At 42.7% G+C, this 20,334-nt stretch overlaps 1 long non-coding RNA gene across 2 annotated transcripts in view; it reads right to left on the bottom strand.

The window, feature by feature from the left end:
• The window catches only part of LOC134159071 (uncharacterized), a 67,410-nt gene extending 48,339 nt beyond the window's left edge, over nucleotides 1–19,071 (bottom strand). For both annotated transcript variants that reach the window (XR_009963033.1, XR_009963032.1), the window contains exon 1: nucleotides 18,893–19,071. This is a non-coding gene — a long non-coding RNA (uncharacterized LOC134159071). The remainder of the gene's footprint in view (nucleotides 1–18,892) is intronic.
• Nucleotides 19,072–20,334: the final 1,263 nt, after the last annotated feature.

Consider the following 20,334-nt stretch of genomic DNA (forward strand, 5'->3'; position numbering starts at 1 on the left):
CATTTACTGGAAGCAATTGCTAATTACACACATGTCCCCTGTAGGGAGGATGTACAGCAAAATGAGCATTTTGGAGGGGATTTCTTGCGTTTTGTAACTCCTACAGTTTCACCCATGGATATTTTCCAACAGGCCAGGCTCAACATTTCTTCATCCGACTTCAGCAAGAGTTTTGGCTCAGCACAGTCCTGCGAGACTCTACTGTATATGTTTTGGTCAATTAGAAAACAAAACATGAAAACAAATACTCCTTGAATCGCTCTAAAAATCCCATAGGGCATCCTGTCCATCCAGCTGACAACTCAAATATTTTCCTTTCAGCCTATTCCCAGCACGGTTTTCACTGGCCAGCGTGGCATGGCTTTCCTAGATCTCTTGGGAGACCAGTCCACGCATCACTAGATGGTATTTTTTTCTTCCACAGCATCACTAAGTTTTCCTTAGCTCAGTATCATCCCATTACTCTTTAAAGTATCCCAAATAATTTCTCTTATGCATACACTAGTAGCTTTCTTGTCTATCCAAACTCCTCACCAAGAGGTCTTGAATTCTTCTGCTCCGAAAGAAGTCAACAAGCCATATCTGCTAAAGATGGATTTCACCTTTGGAGAGTAGCTGTTTGAAGAGATACCTTTACTCCTGATTTCAAGTCCTTCACAGCTGCTCTAAGACCCTCTTGCGTTGCCAAAGAGCCTTGGTGTAAGCCCAGTGCTGTGTGGAAACTTGCCCTGAACCCAAGGCGTTCTGGATCCTCACCACAACACCTATGTGCATGCATTCAGCACATACATTTCTGGTTTACATGCCTAAAGAGAATGGCTATTGCCTCCTTCACATATGACAAAATAAAACAAATTGCATTACATATTACAGCAACATGCTTTGGGGTCTGCAGGAGCTGTCTGTCTGCAGGAGTGATAAATCCTTTGGCCACACAGTTACCCTCTGATATCTAAAGAAACCCACCTGGATGAAAAGAAGGGGTCAGATTTATTCCTGGAGCAATTCCACTAAAGGAAACTGGAGTAACTCCAGACATTAATCTGAACCAGTATCTGCAGTGCAGACCAGTTGTGTTGTATTTCCTAGCTGAAATTAAAAACTATGTAAAGTATCCAGGGCTCCAGAGCACTGCATTTTCCTCTTTAGCTGATTGGAATCCTTTCAATAAAAGTGTAATGGGGAGAGTAATGAACGCCATTATTTTGTTTAGAGACTGGGGGGACGTAGGCAAGAGCTGGTCAGAGCAATTGGGGTAAAGCATTCTCCATCAGGAAATGCTATTTTGTCAGATAAGAACTCGGTGCAGGAGCCAGCACGTTTTGATACAATTTCATTTAAAACAAAATTGAACCATGGTGTTTTGGCGAGAACAAACTCTAAAATTAAATTTCATTGGAACACCGCAAGTCAATTATTCATTGCAAAAGAAAAAGTTGTTCTGAACTCTTCCTTTACGTTCTATTCCTAATTATAAAAGAAAAGAAATACATAATTGGAATGAAACCTTTTGATTTATTGAACTAGAACATTTTGACTAATTCAAAATAGCGTGTCCCAGAAATGTGTTTTTCACAGGCAATTTCAACTTTGTGCTTCTGTTCCAATTCGGAACAAAACTCTAGATTTTGAAATCACAAATTTCCCACTTAAATGGAAAAAATTCTGTATGAGAAAGCCAAGCAGCTTACACAAAACGGATGGCAATTTTACACCTAACTTCCCTTTCCAGTGACTTCAGAGCAGCTTCAGGGACATCTGAATAGGCAAAACAAGGCACCGAGCAGCACAGGAGGAAACAGGATGATACAAAAGATGCAAAAGTCAGGTAGGGAGTACAGTGCTTTCTTCAAGGGAGATATCAGGGGGGTGTGAGTAAGGATGCCTGACACTCTGGAAAACTGGGTGAGACTCAGAGCTCATAATTCAGTGGTCAAAACAAGTGGCCTTCAAACAAATGGCCACCCCACTGTGGAGAAGTTATCACAGGGGTCTCCACACTGCTTTTCCTCTTCCAGACCCCACTTCCCACACAGCACAGCCTGAGCTGCAAGGGAACACACACCTCCACCCCTGTAATTGTTTGTAGTGGAAGGGAAAAGCAGTGACCAGGCTATTGAGTAGTTAACCACACAACTGTTACCTAATGGTCCTAATTTGCATGATTTTAATAATAATGAATAAAACCAAACAGTTAAGTTGCACTTCTACCTCAGCAAAACGGGGCTATAATTGTGCAGAGAATAATTTTATGGGTGAATTGTGCCCTATATTATAGGAGATTAGAATAAAGTGCTCTAATATTCAATGTCTTAGCAGGTGCAGGCACTTACCTGGGCAATTAAAGTCTTTTTAATATACAAATCACAGCCAATAAGACTACTGGCATGGCAAACTGGATCTTTCAGGATGTATTGTGTTGGCCTAAAATAGTTTTTTTGTTTGCTAGCAAGAATTTCTCTAACTTTTGTTTAATAGAGAAAATGACTAAAGGCAGCCTCATTTGCAGAAGATTCTTAAAACACTTGGATTGCGTCATTTCTGTGAAAGCATTTAACATGCACCTATCTTTCTGCAATACATGCATTAGTGCATTTCACTTTGTATCTCTTTTTGAAATATACGCCATAACAATTAATCTATTTCAATATTATATCTGCTAGGGACTACTGGGATGGGTTGAATAGAATTTAGCCTTGAAATAATAATCAGATCATGGAAAGCATATGAAATTTTCTTTAATTGATGAATTCATCAAGCTCATTAAATGCTTTCTTTTGTGCTCGGAGCATACAGTAGATAGGAACAGGTAAAATAGGTGCATTGTGTCCTGTGAAATTTGCAGAAAAGCATTTGAAGTTGCAACTTCAAAAAATGAGGAAAACCAGCTCTGCACATAGAACCAACCTGTATTAATAGTTTCACATCTTTGCTGCCTTTCAAAATAGCATGATTTTGCATCCAAATACCAACCAAAAGTGCAACAGAAATTACTGTTAGTAGCTTTAAAGAGTGAAGACAGAGAAATGAGGTTTGTCACTGCATCCCACCGCTTCTCCCACCCAACCCCATGGTAGGGTCCTGCTCTATAGGACAGGAGGTGCTAGATCACCCATAAACCTACTTCCCAGATTGCTATGACCCAAAAGTGCAATTTAGGTGAGGATGGGGATTGTTGGAGTCTGTAAAATGATTGTCCCTTTCTCGTTATTGCCTGGTGGAAAACAATCCCGGTGGTTTCCCAATGGAGGAGCCACAGCGTGGCAGCTTCCTCACTCAATTCACACCTCTGCGTGTGCAAAGAGGTGCAAATTGCACCTCCTGGAGCTGCCTCACCATGGGGTGTTATCTTAATGGAGGGCAAGCATTGTTTGCACAACTACCCTTTGAGCAGCTCCTCTCCTGGAAGGCAGATTACATCCAGGGACAGTCCTCAACCCCAGCTCCGCAGCAGGTTGCCCTTGGCCACTTGGGTCCCAGAGGGAATGACACAGCGCCGGTATTTGCAGTGATGGGGACATGCCAATCCCATTCTGGCTGCACCAGGAGGAATCACAGCCTTTCCCATCTTGGAAACAGACTGTGGAAGAGTGGCCTGAAAGAAGCTGGAATAATTTAGGGCTGAACACAGACTGACAGCTGCATGAGAAGTAGGTTGCACAAAGGCCAACAGGGACATGCTCAAACAGCACATGCAACCACAGAGCAAGTCCAGCGATGAATGTTGTGCTAGATCACCATGTCTTCCAACATCCCACAGAGGTAACAGACTGACATCAGTTTACACACAGAGTGCATTCAGCATGCACCATACAGATGAGTATTTGGCTGGAAATTGGCACTTCAAACATTTGGCAGGTAACCCTATCAGTCCCAAGTGAGACTTCCTCCTTCTTGGAAGAGGTTGGTGGTTTCCACACAGCTTTGTTTTAGCACAGAGGTGGAAAATACTCAGAGCATGGCCAGTTAAGATAGAAAACCATTTTGCAATATAGATGAACATGGGCTTTTCCACCTCAAGGGGGTTTAATAACATTTTAAACCACGCACCTTAAAAACCAGTTATATTTCCAAACTAGGCTTCCCTTTCCGGTTTACAAGGAGAGACGGGCACCTGCAAAACATGAATTGCATGCCCCGTGCAGGACACTAACTCAGTAGAAAAGCCACTCCCCAGAAGATGCCTCTCCCTGTATAATCCAAATAGGAAGAGGCTGGATACTGTCTTGGACATATAATTCTTAGATAGATAAACATTGATTTATCACAGGGGGTGCAGTAATCCCCAAGGACCTTCTCCTGGAGCCCCTTCCCATGGGGAACAGCACTCCTTGCTGGAGAGCATGTACAGAGGACAAGCTGGAGAAAGCAGTGGCCACCCTCTTTGCTGGGAGGGTCATTCAGCAGCCCCATATCCCAAAGGCAGTTTGTGAGTCCAGATCTCCCGCATCCCTATTTTTCGATGCTTATGTCATTAACCACAGCATACTTGGCTCTCCTCTTGTTAAACCATAAACATGGGAAAATCCCTGAAGTTACCAATGCCTTCAGAAAAAATAAATAGTGGAAGCTCTGAGCCTCTCTGCTCCTGCTGCAGAAACAGTTTTAAATCAAGCTTTGGTTCATACCCAAGCTACTCCTTAAAGGAACTTAAAGCACTTTTAACATTCAGATGTACTCGCGCGCCCAGCATCAACATCTTGCCTTAGTCTCTTCTGAGTTAGCTGGGAAATAAACATCTGCAACTGCTTTACATACTTTTTGCATTCTCATTTCCTAGGCCAAAAGTCTTCCACTATCAAGCCACAAATTAATCTAATTATTTGGATATTTAGGCCATTTAGGCTCAAGTCAGCAGAGAGTTAGGCATGCGTCTAATACTGCTCTGCAATGTAACTGCTGGGGGACTAAAGATAAGCAGATGCCTAAATGCTGCGCTGAATTAAGCCTCAGTAACAGTATCTTCAGAAGCTGGCTTTAAACAAACTGGTTTTAGGCAAGTAAAGGATTGGAATAGAAAAGCCAGAGGATGGGAAGGTATTTACCAGGTGTTGCAAACACACTGTGAAAGGAATAGATTGTTTTTAAGAAAACTACTCAACATATGGCTGAGATAGCTGGAATAATGATGAGGATAGAACAATAAAAAACAAAATATTTTTGTAACTCATCATATGGTGACTTTGACAAGTCTGAGGAGGTGTACTGCGCCTTTAGCATCGCCTTTGGAAAGGCCGGCAACGATAAATCTGCAGCTTTCTTGCACAGCACAAACATGAAGGTGTCCCATTCTGCAAGGGGTGACCATTAAGCTTTGCCTTGGCCCTCTGGTTGGCCTGGCCTAAAGAAAAGTGATTTGCAGAAAGGACCTGTGACCAAAACTAATATAGCACAGAACATGCAATACTGTAAATAGTTAAATGAAACAACATAAGAGCGAAAGCAAACTGTAAGAATATCATGTTTCCAACTGTAATGTGGGCATTTATATGCAATAAAAAAGCTAAATTATCCAGATCCATTATCCTGATGTTCAAATTCCACACATGACTCCACTTTGGGGGAACAGCAGGAATGTGACATCCCTTTGGGGACCACCCTGGGACAGCCACTGGAGGGGACACCCCAGCAGGGCATTAATGGGTGGGATCAAGAGGGAAATTATCATAGAATCACAGACCGGTTTGGGTTGAAGGAACCTTAAAACTCATCCCGTTCCTACCCCTGCCATGGGCAGGGACACCTTCCACTAGAGCAGCTTGCTCCAAGCCGCATTCAACCTGGCCTTGAACGCTGCCACGGATGGGGCAGCCACAATTTCTTGGGGCACCCTGTACCAGCGCCTCAACACCCTCATAGTAAAGAACTGCTTCCTGATGTCTGATCTAAATCTCCCCTCTTTCAGTTTAAACCCATTCCCCCCTGTCCTATCACTTCCACAGTGCATTTCCTAAAGCACCAGCAGCCTCCCATAAACCAGCCCAGTAACACATGAGGTAGTGGGTCGCTACCTTTTCCTTCCCAAAGACCTGGAGCCTCCTGCACCACCTTGCTGCAGCTCCAGCCTCCGCCACCCAGTCGCTGCGTGACCCCGCCAGCGCTCATGATACATCGTCCCGTCACCCTCACCGTTTACAGCAAAAAAGCTATTTAGCCAGTGCCTGCAACCCTTCAGCCCGCAAAGCCTTGACAGCAGAGGTTATAGGAGGGGAAAAAAAAGGGAGGAAAAAAAAGAGGGAGAGAAAGAAAGAACAATGTGCAATCGGCGCTGCATTAGAGATGGAAAAAGTACTTAAAGCCTCCAACATTCATCAAGGCTGAATACATAAATGCCACATTTTGAATAAGCCAAGCAAAAGACAATGACAAAGGAAAGGCGCGTTGCTTCAGGAATCTCTATCATTTTCATTTGCTGCTGTCAGGAACCTGTTTTTTGCCTCTCACTCTATCAGCCATTACAGCATTAATGAAGTAACCTCACATAGTTATTGACTGGCTTGTCAGAGTCCCTGCCTGATCCCTTAATAGAAACCATTGGTCTTCAGTTAAAAATGGGGTGAGCTGGGAGGTGCTGTGGGCATGTGCTGAATTTCAAGTGCACTCCTGAGGTTATCAAAAGCCATGAAATGCAAATTATTGTATTTTTTAAACACACAGATTTCATGCAACTGAGCATATAAAATTGACTAATACTGTACTTTATGCATTCCTAATAATGTTTCCAAATATGCTCTGCATATGATCTTTCCCCAGAAAGTTGTGGGTGGTATTTGAATAAGCAGAAATGGGCCTAGTTTTATTTTGTGAATAAAGTAGTTTCCTGGATGTTGCAAGTCTCTGTTCCTCCTAATAGAAGGTAATGTTTATGCACTGTCTGTTCAAACAACACGGGTAATCCTTTGTCTGAATTTCTGTCTCAGGTCAAAATCATTTTCCCTTCATTTATATTCCCCCCCCCCCCCCTTCATAAAGTCCCAGAACTAGTATATTCTCATTTACTAGAGATTGAGGGTTGACAGAGGGTCTAGAAATAACTTCTTTTCCCAGAAGGTTATAAATCCAGGGAGTAATCTAAAACACTGAGTTGTTAATTCCAGTACTACCATGCCATTGCCTGTGATGTGGGTACATTACTGAATCAGCCCTGGTTGACAAGCAATCATTACCTGCACGATATCTGTGCTGAGCGGGATGCGAGCGCATCCTCGTGCATCCGCTTGTGGAGGACACAGCATCCACAAAGGCTTTGCCAGCTCCGTATTTGGTACCACACATGAGCAGGGAAAAGCTACAGGGTGACCTTTCATCAGCAGCTCTGGGGAGAAGCTGGGGCCTGTGCTCTGATTTCATTCTGGCTCTGAACGTTATGCCCAGATGTGCGCTTTGCACATCCGTAATCAGCTGAATTGTGGCCCAAGCATCACCAAGTCCTCTCGATGCATCACACTCCCAAATCCCACAGCCCTGCCCCGTGTGAGAACTAGCCCAGCAAATTCAGCCAGCTTTCTGCAGTAAAGCTTTACTTGTGGGTAAGATTTTAAAGCCTTTCATCAATGCAGATAGCCCTAATAAACATGCTTCTCCCTGTCTTTCTCTTCAGGAGAATCTCAAAGGTTAAACATTACGCTGAGTTTGAAAACAGTAACAAGAAACCTCACATCTCACTTGGCATAGACAGCAGAGACAGGAATAGTTGTTCAGCCAGACCTGATTTGAGATTGTTCAGACCTCTTGGGCCTGCAAAACTGGGTTGGTGCTCTCTGAAGAACAGACTCCCATAATAATTGTGGTCTTCTCTCGTTTCTGATTGGGCTAAAAACTCCCTGAGAACAACTCTCAAGGCACTTCCACATCCCTGGTCTGAAATTAAGCACATTTTTCCTAATGAAAACCCTGTTTGTTGATTTGGTGACACTTTTTCCCAGTCTGAAATATTATGAAATCCTTTAATTCTCCCCCCTCACCCGTCTGCTTTCCCCAATTAATTATTTGTAGGCTGTTTCCCTCCATAAAAGATATTCTTTACATAAAAACATTTGGCAGGTAGCGCATTAGGAATGTCTTTCATTTAACCTATTTCCAAAATACTCCCAATGCCAGCAGCGCACTTGCTCACCCCTTCACATGGTCCTGGGAGAGCCACAAGGCATCATGAAGCCTCAACTGCTCCAGAACCAGGGGAATGTGGCCTGCAAGGCCTTTGAGAGGACCACAGCATCACCCCAGAGTACCAAGAGGGTCCAGTTTGGGACATCCCAGCTATTGTCTTGACGTGCTAACACATACCAACTGCAGGGAGTATTTCCAAGACTGTCTTCATGAGGAAATAAGATTGATTTGAACCATGAAGATCTCTCAGACACGGGGCTGGAAGAACATCTTCTACCAAAAGCATTTAACATGGACTGAAACCCACTGCTCTTCCCCAAAGCTTAGCAACCCAAGAACTAAGTCCCAGTTGTCATCACTGTGTAGGACAAGCTTATTCTGGCTGAATATAAACAAAGTTTGCTCTTTGTATATAGAGAAAAACCCAACATAACACCACTTTCTAGTCGATTCAAGGTCCATGAGAGAATAAATGGGACCGCAACCGCTGTGCTTTTGACCAAAGCTCAGGAAAACTTTAGGTTGTTATTTTGTGGTCTAATTCAAAGTCCAAGTAGCCAACAATCTTTTGGGTTCACTCTTGGATCTGTGCTCGAGCGAGCTTGCATGCTAACAACTCCCAGCTAGGCAGAGCTGCGGGTTAACATTTGTTCAGATTCTTGCTTCCTGGAGTGATTTGTCCATCCCTAACTTGTAAGCTCTGTGATCTTTGGGGATTTCTTTCTTTTTTGTCCTTTTTTCCTTCAGGATACACTGATGCCACGTTTGCAGCATGAACTCCACAAAAAGCCACTCTTGCCCACAGCTCCTTACTCTGCGGCAGCAGCAGCCCGTATATAGAGCATCACTGCCAGGAGCTCATCACTTCTGATCTTTTAATTGTGCTTAATGATTGCTGAAAGGAACCAAACAATCACGAGTGAACTTCATCTTCCCTGGTAATTAATATTGTTATTACAGAAATGTTAATAATTATTAGACTCCAGCAATGGAGGAAGCAGTGAAGATTTTGAGCATCTCCAGGAAGACGCAGCCTCCCTCACTCCCGTTTCATAGCTTTGTCCTTATTTTGGACATACCCCTAATGCCCACCCTGCTATAAGCCCAGGAAAGCCTCCTAATTGCTTGTAAGAAATTCTACTCATTGCATAGCTTCAGTCTTGAGACAATCTTTGTCTGGGGACACCCTCTGCGGTCCCAAGGAGAAACATGCACAGCTTTTGTGTGCTGCAGCTGCTGCTATGGGCAATACCCAGGCAAGTGCTGCACTGAATTTTCACACGAGCAGTGCAAGATCTACCTTATTCTTAAAGGCTGCTAAACAGCAAATTTGCTGTATGCAAACAGGCCTTGCTGTTTGGTGTGTCCTGGGGGGAGTGCAATAGATTTGGCATGCAAAAAGCTGTGTCTTCAGGGATTTTACTTTGTTTTAAATAAGTAGTCTGGACGTATTGTATGAGACGAAGTAATTAGCATTCCCTCAGCCCAGCAGGGCAGCAATTTAAACTTTTACAAGGAGTCAAAGTTCAGGATGCTGCCCTGCCATCAACTTTCTACATACAGAAGGGATACAGACTGGAATATCCAAATGTTTCAGGCTACTCTGGGTTATTTGAAACTCCAATAGACACATTACTATGGGGAAATTGCTTAATCTGCTCCAGGATTTATTGCTATTGTACGTTCAGGATGGAGGTCATGGAGGGTGAGAGAGGGCTACACTCAGTGCAAGTATTTCATACCGTATTAAAAAGTTTCCGACCATACTTTAATCCTCGAAATCATTACATCCTATTTTTATGCATATAAAAACACTCCACAAAAAGAATCTGTATTTGCACCCTGCTCACAATAATCCCATAGGGTGGGGAAAGGAGGGAACCAAAGCACTCCGCTGCTCGCTTCGGTGCAGAAAGAGACAAGTTTGTTGTCATATAAAGCAAATAAATAGAAAAGTGAGAAAAGGAGAAGCAAAGCGAGCCCTACTGCGTTGCATTGATTTAAGAGTAAGTGCCTGCTGCCAGAGAAATGGATTTTTTTTCACCCGTTAGGCAGTCATTTTACAAATGTAGGATGCCAGTACTGATTAAAGCTCGCGGAGAAGAGAGCTTTGCATTTTTCCTCTTTATTTTTGGCTCATCCTGACCTTCACTCCCCATGGCACAGCCCTACTCTGCCAGGCAGCCTCCTATCTGCTTGGGGTCATTGGCAGGGATAACATGAACCCCAGCCCCTGCCCAAAATGAGGAGGAAAAGTCAGTGCCCCAAGGCTTGTGGGGGTTTGGGAGTGGACAGGGGCAACTGAAGCTCGTCATCAGACAAATACTTTACCTCCCTTAGCGTAATTATTTGGGGCTTTCTGAGACAAACCAATAATGAATTATTTCTTTTTCTTGCTCCCCCACACCAGGCTTTCACTTGTAAGAGCAGGTAGGACTACCGAGAAAGAGGAGATGAGAAGGAAATGCATAGCACCACATTTGTACAGCAAACGATTCACACTCGGTGAAAGCAAAACAACTCGAGCAGGAAGGAAACCTGGGTACCACAGACCTAAATATAACAACAAAACTACTTGAGAAACAGTCTCATCTACTTGCCCTGAAAAGTATTGTCATTGTTCTGCTGGCTTTATTTAGTAAAACGTCTAATAAAATTCAGTGGGAGTTTTAGTGTCATCTTTGCACCTCACAGAAATACATTCAAAAGCAAAAAGCTTGAGGAATCAGCGCATCAAGATTTTAGGTCTCTTGCAAGAACAAGCATCAATTATATACAACCCCCCCCACCCCCATAGGGGTTTCAAATTAAATGCTTTTTGTTTGCAAATAGAAGTATTATCTCGGGTTCTTGCTATTTTGTATTTACTAAGCAAGGCAAACTTTGAACACAAACAGTTCAGCTCTTTCCCATCTCCACAACACCTAGTAAAGGGTATCACCCTGCAGAGGAGATGCTGCATGTAAAACAACCTTCCACCTCCCCACCTTCACTTCCCAAAGGGAATTTTTTGACTTCCTATTTTACATAAGGCAGCGCAAGACATTAAGTAATTTGTCTGAATCAGTAATTCCAGCTGCCCCATGGCTGAAGGAGGAGATGGGAAAGGCCAAGTGGGAGCTTCACTTCGTTAACATACCCCACAATGCTTCCTCCTAAATTGAGACCAGCTTGTTCTCCCTCTAGCCCCAATGCAAATTTGTCCTAGCTTCAGTCATTAGGAGGGCCAAAGAGTTTATTTCCTTTTCTTCTTCATTTCAATCCTAGCAAATTTCTTCTTGCAGGTGAAATACTGCAGGAGGAGGGTGATGAGAGGTTTCCTAAATTTTTATGGATTGGCCCAAACTAAACAGAGAGAAACAAATAATAAAGTTATTGATTGTATGAGGTTTCCAGACTTCTTGCCTCCAAGAGGCTTGAAGGATTTGCATACCTGTTTGACTGCTGGTCTCCAGCACTTTTGGAAACCATATGAGATCAACAGGATCTTGTCCAGCAAGTTCAACATCAGCAACCCTATTAGTGCCCATGGATGTGGTTTAGGGACCTTTTCATCCTGCCATCGCTGCACAGAGCCCTTGATCCCAGAGCCAAGCTTTGCTAAAACCAAGGCTATTTTATTTACTTTCATTAAGGCCCATTCCTATCATGCATTTAGACACTCTTAATCCTAAATTTTCTTGTTTCTGCCGCAAGTGCATTTTCTAATTGAAAAGAGAGGTAACTTGTTTTAGTGTCACAGGCTTTAATTAAGCATAGTTTGTCTAGAATAGCTTCAGGGTTTATTTATTATTTATTAAAGAAAGGTTAGTTATTTATCTGGGGGAGATGCACCTGGACTTGCAACTCCATGGAATAAATCATGCGAGCCCATCACTCAACCTGCTTTAGGACATTAGTGGATGACTATTGGGGTCAGCAAAAATATTTCTTTTACTGATAAAGTGCTACATAATAAGGATATTTTGGGTAGTTTCAAGTCTCCTTTGAAGCCATGTTTTTTGCTGGGCACTAGTCAAGGACAAGGACTGGGCTTTGTTTGGTAGGGGGAATAAAACATGGGCTTACTTTGGACCTTATGTGCAAGAGTGCTCCAAGGTCATCACCGTGGCAGGCACTGTAAATGGTGCACAGGAGAAGATCCACAACCACATGTGAGGATAAATCCTGATGCAAACAGACCGGCATGCATGGAAGCATCCTCTGGGAGCAGGGAGGACATGCTGTAGACCAGCTCCTGCTGCAGAGTGAAGCTCCCTGTGAGCAGGGGGCTATTAAACAGCCATTCGAGGTCAGGAGCCCATAAAGCCAATGAGGGGCCCATAAAGCTATGCTAAAGTCATATTTTTGCCTTTTTTTTAATTAAAAAAGCTTTAACGCTCCCTTCACCACTTCTGGGCTGAATTGGTTTGATCCAGAAAGGTAGTTATGCATAAGAGCAACCACTTTATATTGAATTAGGGGATTTCTCATGCAATGCATCTCACCAATTACAAGGCAGGGATGCAATTCTATGATTTATAATACATTATACTGTTAAGTAATATAACATTATAGATACAATTTGTACCTATCTCTCCATGGATTAGAGAGGTGGCACATGAAGAGTGGATCATTAAACAGCAGTGCAAGGCCAGGGGCCAAGCACTTCTGTTTAACAAGCTGCTCCAAGTACCACCCCTCTAATCCATGGAGAGAGAGAATAAATTGTTCCTGTATGTTGTTATAAATCATGTTCTTTGGGGTTTTCTCGATTTTTTAATTATAAAAAAATAATAATTATGATTCCTGTTTAGGGCCATCTCTTTCCAGGGCTGAACTAGCTTAAACTGAAGGCACTTCTGTTCCGGAAAGGGTCTGAAGCCAGACTGTATAATTTACAATCTGGCCAAATTTGAGGGCAATATGGGAGAGTGAGAGGGATGCACCATCCCCCTGGATGAGGGAAACTGCTCTCCTGGTCAGGCCAGGCCAACTACCCCCACCCTCCCTGTTGCAGTAACATGCCTGGACCATAGGCAATCACACAGGACAACCAGCATCAATCTGCCCTAAGTGAACAGGCTGCAAATGTCAAGCACGGGCTAAAGAGGCGAAAGTGTTGGCTACAGCCTTGCTTTATCAGGAAGGAGTGTTCTGGGAGCACCCAGGAGCCCATCAGCACCCAGTTTGAATGGCACCTGCCCAATACATACCACAGCATCAACGTGTTCGTGGTCATTTCTAACACTGACATTCCCCAAGGCTAAATAATCTTGTCCCCATTCCCATGCAAACATCAAAAAGCAACTGTGGCCAATTAAGTTGAAGTCCTTGGGAGGACAGAGCTGTCATGGTGCTATTTCAATGTAGTGTGCTAACGTGCTCTGCTCAATGGCCATCTATAGCTGTGGAAGGTGAGCTCTTTGACCTCTAACTCTTCTGTTTATATTACCCTTCTAGGGTCAATAAATGCAGATACAAACACCAGGCTCTATAGACAATACAGTGCTTTATAACACTGGTGCCAGTATTAAGGCTCCATGCCTCAGCTTCCAGGTTTATTAAACTCCATTATAATCCCCTTAGTGATGACACCACCTTTCTATAACAGTACAGTTGCTTGGCTCCCAAGGAGGGAAGCGCAATGCTGAAGGCTGAAGATATAAGGACACTGTTAGGCTGCCTTATAGACCCTAACTCATCATGTGACAAGTCATTGATTTCTATTGACAATTTCATTGTCATGTCAGAACGTAACCTGGATCAATCTTTCATTCACTTCAAAAGTAAACAATGCCCCTTAGAATAGAAAAAAAAAGTACTAAAATAACAAAAATAATAAGAAGCATGCAGTTTTTCCTCAAAAAAATCAGAACCAAGACTGCTCGGCAGCTATGTAAAGCAGAGCAAACTATTAATAGAGAACACATTGACGAATTCTATCACTGTTTCAATTTGCAAATTATTCACAAACCTACTGTCATTCATTCAATTCTTTTCAATTTATGAAACTATATTAAGTTAGCATTATTCTACAGAAACTATTTTCAGCCTCAGAAAAAATCTCCAAGGGCTATTTACAGTGTTTGCTGACAAGACATCATCACCTCAGCCATGACAAGGTGCCATTGCTGTCCCCTGGCTTAACAACCAGCTCCTAAATAAATAGAGGATACAACGATCAGACCTTCAATGCTGTCTATGTTTGAAAAAGAAGATAAAAAGGAAAGGCTGGCAGGACTTGGCATTGGCACTGCATTACATTTCTATTAATAAAGAATGGCAATCAGCTCTAAAATTAATGTGGATCTGTTATCTCTTCATGCACACAAAGAAGTTGTGTTTAACTTGTTCACATGGTCTACGATGCAAACGATGAGGCCAAGTCATTTGTTTTCCTGTTTGATTACCTCTGTGCCTTTGCTCTGCTCTGGTTTTCTACGTTTTAATACGGCAAAGCATGTATGGTCATGTAGGATAAAGATCTAACTGTCAGCATGGTCCCTCTCTTTGTTTCTAGAAGCTAGGTAGATACATTTCATATGCCCACATATCAAAACTTGCCAATTTCTAGGGTCTGGCCACCTGATGCTCTTCACCACTACTATTTAATAGACATAAGTTTGCATGTAGTGCAGGTTAAAAGTTTTACTGGCCTTCAGGAGAAGATATTTCCAAAGTCTTCACAATAGACACTCTGGCAGATGGGAAGGCTGAAGTACAGGTTTCCATACCATGATGAAAAAGAAAGAGACCCTGGGGCCTTAAAAAAATAAAATAATATAATGAAAATACACCTCTTCATTTCAGTTTCATGGGATTCAAGTGATTTACAACAATTCCCTAAGCAGTTTTCTTGCAGCACAGCTCCCTAATGAGGCTGGGGAACCAGCTTCTCTCCATATTACCACGAATAGCTAGTTGGGACTGAGCAAAGCTTTCTTGGCTGGCCCAGGTCTGTGATGAGCATGAAAGGTAAATTCAGTTTTTCAAGGTGAAAATCATGTTCCTGATGACAAGCTGCTGGCCATAGCTTAGCCATCAATCAGTCACCTTTTCTAGTGATAGACCATCTCATTACATACTCTAAATTTGAAGACGTGTTTGGAGTATGTTAATATTGGTTGCTTTTCCAACGAGGGTTACTTGGGATATTATTTCAGGTTGTTACCTTCAAATCATCTAAAACTGAATGAAAAGTAAGGAAACCATCCAAAATTACCACTTGCCCTATAAGGTTCAGGCATAAATAGGGTCTCAAGGTATTTCATGATATCGCCTTAATCAACTGGGGAGCACAGGACAGAAATGCTTCATAAGACCAGAGGAAAAGAAAATAATACAAAGAAAAGCCATTAGAAAAAGGAGGAAACAAACCAAATGGAAAACCTGACGAGGCATTTGCCAATAGGGAATTTGTGTTCCTTTTAAAACATTATCTTATGCATTGTCTGTCTTGTCTGTTCAAGTGGCATCTCCAGATATGGCCCATCTAGCTACTCACAAGCAAAAGACAGAGAGCCACCCTGGGATCTTGTCACATCCATCTCACACAGGGAGAAGAAACCTGACAGTGCCTGGGACGTCTTGGCAAGGAGAAGCAACAAAGAGCAGCCAGGAGGGGAAGCAGGGAAGAGCAAGGAAGAGCTGCATCTCTCAGCAGGGAAGAGCTGCATCTTGATAGACTCCCCCTCTCATTCTCCTCCAACCTCCGGGCCCAGCTGGACTCAATGTCCCAACTGCTCTCCCTATTAGGACGGGGGACGTGGGAAGCACACGGCTGGCAATACACCCGACAGGCTTGTGGGGATCTGAGAACACCCTCAGGTTCACAAGCACCCGGAGTTTGCCAAATCATTTCAGCTCATCTCTAATTGTCAGCGATCTCTATTAGCTCAGTAGTGTGGCTTTGACATAAGGATGAACAGAAGGGTTGTTACTGGCTAGTGATAGGAGAGGAGCTTCTAGTCCAAGGAAGAAAAGCATCTTCCATGGCAGAAGGAGAATCTTTTTTTTCCTTCCCACATAGGCTATACTGTATGGAAGGCTAAGTAACAGCAGACAAAGGGACTACACAATGGATGTCCATCAGCTTTAATCTTTCCAAATATCACACAAAAATAGAGAAAAAAAGGCTTTATTGTAGTGTCCACAGTTTTAAGCACTAACAGATCCATTTTATAATCATCTCCAGGGGGAAAAGAAAAAAAGGGTAAAACAGAAATAGCACCATGTGCAGCTATCACAGTATAGCACAACTCCCTTTGAACCTTCAGCTGCAGGTTTGATAGTGGCAGCTCCTTCTCCAGAGCACTTCCCTCCCAGAAGACTGACACCCAGTGCCACGGTGCAACTTTCCCCATGCCAACTCAAGCTAAATTTATGTAGACAGAAAGAAAAGGGAGAAGGGAAAGCAGAGTCTTGACTAAGGGGCTAAAAACTGCTCCGAGACAACGTTTTCTGGATTACATCAAAATTCTGATCTTTCCACATTATTTCCATTAACAACAGCCCAAGTTAATAGGACCTAAAAATACCCCAAACACATTTCTGGTTTTGCAAACAGCGTTTCATTCATGCATGTCTGCCTGGTGATGCATCATTACAATTGTAATGAGATAGCTGCCAACCCTGGAAGGGTGTAATGCTCAGTGTACTTGGAATGTTAAAGAGGGACTGAAGCCCTATATGAGATTAAACTGAGTTTCATTATATAGAATCAGAGAGAAATTAAGCCAGGCCTGGTGCTAGAAGTTACATGAGCTTCCCAAAGCATCCAGGGCCACAACCAGCCCTGCTTAAGATGTAATGCTTTGCCCAATACGTAACCATCAGTCCTTAGATCCCAGGAGTTCCCTTTCAGATCCCAGGATGGGTCAGGCATTCGGGTGGCAAGTGCATGCACTCACAGAGGCAGGCAGCATTGCTGCTTGAGATGAGATGTACCACAAACAGGGAAAATAAACCAACCCTAAATTAAAGCGCTTCCAACACAACACAATTACACTACATAATGTTTACTTATCTTATACACACTCCAAGGGAAGATAAATGTCTAGTAAAAACCACAATCTGCTATTAAACAGCTATAAAATACTTTGCTGTCTTCCCATTTCAAAAGCTCCCATAGTATAAATAGTGGTCAAAAGTTCAGTGAACTGTCTTGTAGTCTGGTGCTCCATTCAAACCCTGCTATTTCCAGAGAGTCTCCTGACACCGTATCTAATTTCCAAAATGAATATGCTTTAATTTTCCTTCTTCATGCATTGTGCTTTTTCCTCATTTAAAACAGCAAGAGCCTCTGGCAGTAAAGGACATCACATTTCTGTGTGAGATGAAGCTTTTTTCCCCCTATATGAGGGAGAATGGCATGGGTCAAGGGAGAAAAAATGTATGCAAAAAACATCACACCCCACTGACCCCAGTATATTTTACATTACAATTTTGCCATTTCCAATATAGGTTCATTTTGCAGTGGACCATATCAGCCATATTTCAGGGTTTACAAAAAAAAAATATATATATATATAAAAATTCAGTACCTGGAGCATTGTCTGCATACAGCATGTCCTAACACAATATATGGATTGTCATATTAATGTGTAGTGTAGATTGCAGGGAACGCACAAAGCATGCGGAGAATACTTATGCATGCCAGGGAGGCAGCCCAGGTGTACCTATCGTGGACTTGAATATACATTCAATTATATCTGCAGATAATATACAAGTGCATTTTTACATCTTAAAACCCAGACTGCTCTATGCTGCAGGTGAAACCTTTGGAATCAGAGGGATTTTCTTTGGGGAGGGGGTTTATGCCATACAAGCCTTGCTCCCCTGAGCCACTAAAGTGCCTGTAACAGGGCACCTGACACAGGTTCAGCCATTTAAGCTGAGGTTGCCATGCTTTCAGTGGGCAACACAAGTAGCTTTATCTCCTGGCATACATTAAAAGGCCTCCTTCCACCCGTTAGCACAGGCAGAGATAATTAACACAGAGCCTGATTCAAAAGGCACAGAAAGTTCTAGGAGCAACTCAGTACTCTGCAGCCATCCTTTACCCTTCAGTGTTGTAATGGAGTTCAGCTGTGACCACAGGCTCGCAAATGAGCTTAGCTGGGACCCCTGAAGCCTGTGTTAACCCTGCTCTGAAAGTGCAGCCCTGGAAGAAAAGATTCACTTTTTGTTATCCCAACCCTCCTCCAGGACCAGACACACCAGGAAAAGGATAAAGCAGAAACCTGGGGCAATCCCTGTTTTAACCAGGGCTAAACCCCATGTACTCAACAGGAGCATTGCCTGACTGAAGACCATTAACAGTTTTGACTTCAGGTACTGCACAGACCATCATGCTCGCAGAACTAGCACGTCTCACCCTTACAAACAAAATCATCAGCCACTATTTTGACAGGAAATCAAAGAATCTGACTTTCTTAAGTATCAGTTCCCACAAAACCTTGCTACAATCCACAGATGGTCAGCTAAGAGTCACGAGAGAGGCAATACATGCGTACAGGTATCCAAAGGTTAAACATGCCAAGAAAGCAGAACCATGTAACAGGAAATAAACATACACGTGGGTAAAGGGATTAAAAAGTAAAACAATTATTAGATTCTTGCCACAAAAAGACAAAACCACCATCTTTCACATCAAGCAACTACTCCACATTGCAATTGCCATGGAAAGGAGCAACTTCAGGTCCTACAACCATGAAACTATCTCTGCTCTTCATCTCACCAAAATCTAAAGCACTGTCATGCTACAAAGCCATAAATCTTCAGGAATAACACAAAGACTTACCCAAAATTCAGGATAGGCCAAGACAACGAATGACACCCATATGGCTGGATGGAGATGTTCAGATGGAAGGTAAAGCAAGGTGCAATAGAGCTGTGTGCTGGGAGAGAAAACAGAAGCTCCAACTGCTGTGGAAAGAGCTCCACAGGTGCTTGGAATTTACTAATTAACTTCCTTCAGCTCATTGGTTATAATTGCTCTGCATTCATCCCAACCCTGACTCAGCATACCCTACATAGTGGTGTGGAGCTGCTTTGGGGGTTGATGGAGCTACCTTGGGTTATTTCAAAATCATGGCCAGGGCACTATAGGAAATGGTTCCTTTAATGAGGTAGCTGGGAAACTTCAGAGCCTGGCGATGGGAGGTGCTGGAAATGAACCTAAATGCAATTGCAAAAGCAGTGCTTTCTTGTTGTTATTTTAAATAGAAAGGGTAAAACATGCAATATTTTCTTCAGCTGTTAGCTCTCTTTAATGTCACAGGGAAGCATCCTCTTCCCTGGCAAGCTGTGGACACGGGGCTCAACAGGTTTGCTTGCTTATTGTCAGCATTTACCTGAATTAGCTTTTAATAAAAGCCTTTGGAGAAAGGAGATCTCCTGCCTGAGACAAAACATTGGGAATCTGAGTGGTGGCCGCTGAGCCACTCAAGGTGGCCATCAGTTGCACCCCTGATGTATCCTGTTCCTTTCTCACCACAAATCCTCTCTGTGATGCTCTGCACAAGACCTGCTTTTCTATACGCAGTTACTGGATGGGAACCTTAAAGTGGTGTTTACACTTCCATAGTCTCAAGAATTTCAGTATGTCTCTGGCAAACATTGCTGTGTTTCAAGTGGCCAATTTGAGCAAACTAGATGTGGTTGAGGGCAGAACTTGGCCCTTCCTGTATTCATCTGGGGCTTTGAACTTGTCAAAATGAACCTTGATTTCATAAAATAATAATAATAATAATAATAATAATAAAAATACTAATGTTCTCTTTGGCTTCAGAGCACCAGTTCCATCAAAGTACTGACTATTGGAAGTTCAACTGCTAATGGCAAGCTATCTTGAAAAGGGAGAAGTCTGGAGGCAAATTATGAAGGAAAGAATAGATATTAATCATTTTTAAGTCATTCTGTCTCAGGCATTATTTTCCTTTTCTTTCATTATTCATGATGAGTTTTTTGCTTGAAGGCCAAGTGAATTCAGAGGGCCTGACCCATCCAAACACAACCATGACTGTCTGAACAATGCAGCCCAGCTGAGTCTATAGATAAAAAAAAGAGTCCAAATGGAAAATAAGCCTTAAAAAAAAAAAGGTAATTTTAAACATTGGATCTAAACACACACATGTAAATATAATTCTCCTTCTGATCAGTTTATTTCCCAGTGCTTGGTCCATGGTGCTCCTATTACATCCATCCTATTGGGGGTTCTGTGGTATGGGAGTCCCAACAAGC

Source organism: Pezoporus occidentalis, unplaced genomic scaffold, assembly GCF_034315485.1.
Source record: "Pezoporus occidentalis ecotype Australia unplaced genomic scaffold, CSIRO_AGI_Poc_V1 ctg10, whole genome shotgun sequence".
NCBI classification, from domain to species: Eukaryota; Metazoa; Chordata; class Aves; order Psittaciformes; family Psittacidae; genus Pezoporus; species Pezoporus occidentalis.